The sequence below is a fragment of the Planococcus citri genome, chromosome 2, assembly GCF_950023065.1.
Source record: "Planococcus citri chromosome 2, ihPlaCitr1.1, whole genome shotgun sequence".
Taxonomy (NCBI): domain Eukaryota; kingdom Metazoa; phylum Arthropoda; class Insecta; order Hemiptera; family Pseudococcidae; genus Planococcus; species Planococcus citri.
Genome location: NC_088678.1, coordinates 9,514,460 through 9,520,459, shown reverse-complemented (window position 1 = coordinate 9,520,459; position 6,000 = coordinate 9,514,460).

Here is a 6,000-nt window from a genome sequence, read left to right as displayed (position 1 = left end):
CCCACTCCTACAAAAAAAATAACTCCAGATTTGGATTCTACGACCTCGAAAACATATTATTCTACGTATTACACATCGATGAAGTCGAATCCTAATTATCAATGTTCGCTTTTCTGACTTACCCCATAGCACTAATTTAGGGGGTAAGTCAGAAAAAGCGATATAAATAATGAATAGTTGAAAATTAACAAAAATTGAATACTTGGGGTCTTACATTATTGTTTTAAGAATACTTTCACTTATAATATCACTTTTACTGATCATTTCTTCTGAGGTAAAAAGCAGTTTGAAAAACAATGATTACAATTTGAAATCAAATTCAAAACAGCAACTAAAAATGAACCAATGAAAAGCCTGTAAAATGAAACTGGGTCGCGAAATTTTTTATGCTGTGATGAAGTAGGGGTAGTACCCTCAAGTTACCCCTGGGTAGCGCTTCGGCAGATATAAGCCTCTAAGAGCTAGAGCAGTTTTTCTGACTTACCCCGAATTCGGACTTCCCCCGGTGCACCTTACAGGGACTAGGTACAGTGAAAAAAACACGTTTTTTTTTCGAAAATACCCCAACTTTGAGGGCACATGTTTTCCCTTTAGCTTCTGGAGCTAGAATTTTTCTGTACAACTTTCAACACAAAATGACGGTTTTTGCTGAAATTGGTGAAAATCAACAGTTTTTCCCCTTTTTTTCGGCTATCCACCCAATCTGATACATAAGTAGGTACCTATAATACTTACTTATTATGTTTTCAATGTACTTGGTAACTCACATAAAAATTTAATCATCGACACAAAAATAAACCTTTTCGTTTTTTAGGGAGAAAAAGTGCTACTTTTGCTTCCACTTCTGATTTTTGGAAGTAAATACTGGCGTTTTTCTTCCTCATAACGAAGATTGTATTATTTCAACCAGAGAGTAAGAGTGATTTTCGACGATTTTGAATTATTTATCCCTCGCATCACTCGGGCAATAAACCTAGAAATTCGTCTAAAATCATTTTTACTCCCTAGATGAATAAACTACTATTCTGATAGTTTTGAGTTAGATACCTACTATGTACTTGAAAAGTACTTGTAATTCAAGAAAACCTTGATTAAGAAGGTGCATGGCGTAAATAGCGCTGTAATGAAGCATTTTACACAAAAAATGTAATTTTTGGGCAACCCCTCTCCCCAATGTGACCGTTAGGAGGGTCCAACTGCAAATCAAACTTCATATTCGTGTTCAGCGAGTTCGATTCATAATATAATAACGATACCCATATTGTCAATCTATGAAGAAGTTAGTTGGTTTTCTATTGTTTTTGGAGGCTAGCATGCAAAATTACAGTTCGCTTTTTTTTGGTGGTGCCGTGAAAAAAAAAAACATATTTTTCAGTGTTTTTTGAGTTTTTGAAGATTGCCCACCAGGAGGGAAAATGTGAAAAAATACCAATTATAGTACTCATGCAGACACATTTTTGAAAAAAAAAATGTCATGTGCTTGAACTAGGTTCGGCGAGATACGGTGGTTTCAAATTTTCTTTTGTCAATATCCCCCCCCCCCGGGGCAACAACTTTTGAAAATAATTCACGTTGCTAAAATCGTATCTTCTTTAAGTACTTACTTTGAGTGAATACAGATATATTTTTCAAAATTCGTCGAAGCATGATTCCCACCCCGAAAAAACGTTTTTTCGCTATTGTGAGCAAGGGAGGTGGGGGTGGGGGAATTTTTTGGCTCCAACATTTTTTTTAAAGGTACCCAATAATGTTTCATCAAAATTTCAGAAATCCGAGGACAGGGGCATTTCACCTATTTTACCCAGGAATACCCGTTCAGCTATCTTGATATAAGCAAAAATACTTCTGCGCGTGTAGTTTTATACGATCTTGCGGTATAAATGAATTTTCAATTACACATTCTGAGGTAAAATTTCACGCTGAACAACTTGGTTCTCTTCGATTTCGGCCATTTGTCCATATTTTTGGAGAAAAACGTACAAAACGTGGTTTTTTGAGAGTTTTTTGAGCTTTTGAGCTTGACCCACCACTCCAAATGGCCGGGTGATGATTTCTATAGAAAGTAGACCTAAAAATACATATTTGACGAAAAAATCGTTTTGGTATGTTTTTTCGTTTCGGAGTAATGTCGATTTAAAATTTTCTTTTGTCTCCCCTTCTCCCCCCATGCGATGAAAAATTCTGAAAAAATTCAGGGAGGTACCCCCATGTGTCCTCTAACTATATTCGTTTACAGAATAAATTTATCTCAAACACGCGCTGAAACAGAATTTTTTCCCTGAAAAACGCGTTTTTTGGCCCCCCTGGCTGAGGGGGGTGGGTTGGGGAGCGGGCTATGGGCCCAAAATTATTTTTTAGGGGTACTAAACATACCCTGTGAGTTTCATCGAAATCTGAGGTTAAGGGCATTTTGCCTATCTTATCCGGGGGTACCCTTTGGTCTTTTATTTTTTTAGGTTTATTGAGAGAGATGCACGAACATCTGTATTAACTCGACTGCTCTGTTCATATGACAGATCAAACTATCGTATCACACACACTACAAATCCAATAATTCCGACGAAAGAAATTCAAATTTCAAATTTCAATTCCCAACACCCTCGTTTCTCATGGTACAATTTGGCACGCGTTTAAGTACAAATTGAGACATACCGAAGTATTTTTTTCTTGTCCTTCCAAATTCCATACAAAATGGTACATATTTCGCAATCCTCCTAATTAACCATTTTCTTTTTAAAAAATCGTTACAGGTATTTCACAGTGGGAAAAAATTATCCCAACGAGCGAGTTCAAGCTGGCGAGAAGGAATTTTCGCAGAATTGCCAAATAAATCAAATTTTTCCGCCGTAAAATTCGTGTAATTTGACGAACGTGTCGTTGAACTCGGTTGGTTATATTGTTTGGGAGAATATTTCAAAACATATTTGTATTTGTCTCTTTACCTTACCTACCTATATGTATAGCTAGAGAGATACGTCAAAGTACTCGCATATTTTGCCAAAAGAAATCTGACTTTGAAATACTCGAAATTTTCGTCTCGTGACCGAATCGATTATAAAATTGAATTTTTTGACGTGTGTGCTTCGAAGCAAATCTGGAGAATTTCGACATACTATGCGAGTTATTTATGAGAGCTGTGCAGCGTTTTTGCCATCATCGTACGTTTTATACACAGCGAAATATTTATCATAATAAGTATTTTTTTTTTACCAACCACGTATGCTTATTTGTGAGGTGTACCTACTCGTATGGCAGTTATTAATGACAAAGAAACACTCTGGTAATTTATTACTTATATACCAAAATGTGTACGTAGTTATGGGTTTGCGAAAAGCTCGAAAATTAGCTCGTATTATAGATAGATACGTTGAAGGTGTTAACCTAGATAAAATCCACTCAGTGTATTGAAAATGTCGAAGTTGGTTTCTTTTTTATTCAATTTTTCGACTTTGGAAGACAGGTAAGGTATTATATACTTTACAAATACTATACGCGATGTATAAACAAATGAGTGAGTATTATAGCAGCGAAAGAACTGGTTTAAAACGTATGCATTTAGTATACGCGATACTAATTTTATTTAGAATACGACGGTGATGAGATATACCAAGAGTGAGAAAGAGAGAGCGATGGAGGAAAGAAAAACTTAATGGTACTTTGACAGTGACACGAAAAAACCGTTAAACAAACTCGAATCCTATTAGTGATAATGCGTTCCATTTCGCTAGATGTGCAAATAAAACCAATTACAAGAAAATGTCAACATTAATTTGAAACGTTACAAATGTCGTTTAACATTATGTAAATAGAGATTGTTGTATTTTAAGACAATGTATTATACGTGTACACGGCGACAACGACGATGTGTGTGCTGCGACAGGCGACAACCAGAGCCAGAAGAGCCAAGAGGTGGTATGGCGTATGGTATTTTTCAATTTACACTGCTGCTATATACGATGAGTAGATCGAGATACACACGAGTATGCTGTGTGCTGCTATATGGTAGAGAGAAAGAGCTGCCGCGGAGGCTCTTGGTATTATATGTATAGCGAAGTGTAGAATTTATATACAGACGTATCTAGGAAAAAATTGCACTCGGACACGCGAAATAAATCATGTAATTGACGCTAGGCGATGTTAACGGTGCAATGACATTATTTAACCAGTGGTGACGTCACGTTCATGCAATAAAGATGTTCTAAACGACCATCATTTATCGCAATAGTCGTTTATTTTATCGACTTTATCGTCGCGGATGCGACTATATGTACGACGAAGGTTCATTATTTAATATATACTGTGTGTTATATTGAAAGTGTAGTGGCGAGTAATTTTTCGTGTTGAGGAACGACTTTCTATGTACCATGTATGAAGACGAGATGATGTATTTTTATAGAATTTTAATGATTTTTGTTTCATTTTTTTCTTTCTGTTGTGGTAGAGATGAGATAAAATTGAATGGATGGTGGTCAATATGTTCTTTATAATCGTTTTTTTGAAATAGAAATAAATTTTTAGACGAGGGATTGCTATAAGTATTTGATTTTGTATTTTGTATTTTTTGGTAAGAAAAATATAGGATTGGAATAAAATAGTCAAAAAAAATAAAAACACGAAAATACGTCAAAAACCGTACCACAGAATGTAGATCTCAAAAATTATGCTTTGCATTTCTCATTTCACAAATTTTGGCAATTTCCGAAAAAATCGAAATATTTTTACTTAAACTAGTCATGTGATTATGAATGGGAATTATCTTGAAGTGATACCTAGCCAGATTTTAAAAAGAATTCTTTTAGAATAAACTCAAATTGGAATCTCATCAAATTCATTCTCACTTTTCATCTGCTTCATAAAAATTTCAATAAGCTTCGAGACCATTTTACTTAATGATGGTTTTAAAAAATTTTCAGGCTAATCTTGGTCCAACAGATGGAACATGAGACGTTTCATCTGTGCGGATGGTGATCTAGAGAAATCAGTTCCAACTATGGATCATGAAATTAAAGCATCTCAAATCTAACAGAGAAAACGAACCGTTATATCAATTCACAGTATTCATTCAAGGGAATCATAGGTACATGAACGAATTGATTAATTATTTGAAAGAATCATTCGCGAACGAATTTGATCTATCTTCAATTTATGAATCAATTCGTTCGTGAATGATTCACCAAAAATTATTGAATTTGTTCGCAAACTATTCGACAAAAATGATCCAATTCGTTCGTGAATGACTCACCAAAAATAATTCAATTCGTTCACGAATGATTCACCAAAAATGACTCAATTCGTTCGCGAATAATTCAACAAAAATGATTCAACTCGTTCGTGAATAATTCACCAAAAATGATTCAATTCGCTCGCGAATGATTCACGAAAAATGATTCAATTCGTTCGCAAATGATTCGCCAAAAATGATTGAATTCGTTCGCGAACGATTCGACAAAGTTCGCGAATGACTCGGCAGAAATGATTCAATTCGTTCTCGAATGATTCACCAAAAATGATTCAATTCGTTCGCGAATAATACACCAAAAATGATTCAATTCGCTCGCGAATGATTCACGAAAAATGATTCAATTCGTTCGCAAATGATTCGCCAAAAATGATTGAATTCGTTCGCGAATGATTCACCAAAAATGATTCAATTCTTTCGCTAATAATTCGCCGAAGATGATTCGCCAAAAATAATTGAATTCGTTCGCGAATGATTCGCCAAAAATGATTCAATTCGTTCGCGAATGATCCGCCATGAATGATTCAATTCAATCGCGAATGATTCACCAAAAATGACTCAATTCGTTCGCGAATAATTCAACAAAAATGATTCAGCTCGTTCGCGAATAATTCACCAAAAATGATTCAATTCGTTCGTGAATGATTCACCAAAAAACAAGTAATTGAATCGATTCGCTCGCGAATGATTCACCAAAAATGATTCAATTCGTTTGTGAATTATTGGCCAAAAATTATTCATTTCGTTCGCGAACGAATCAA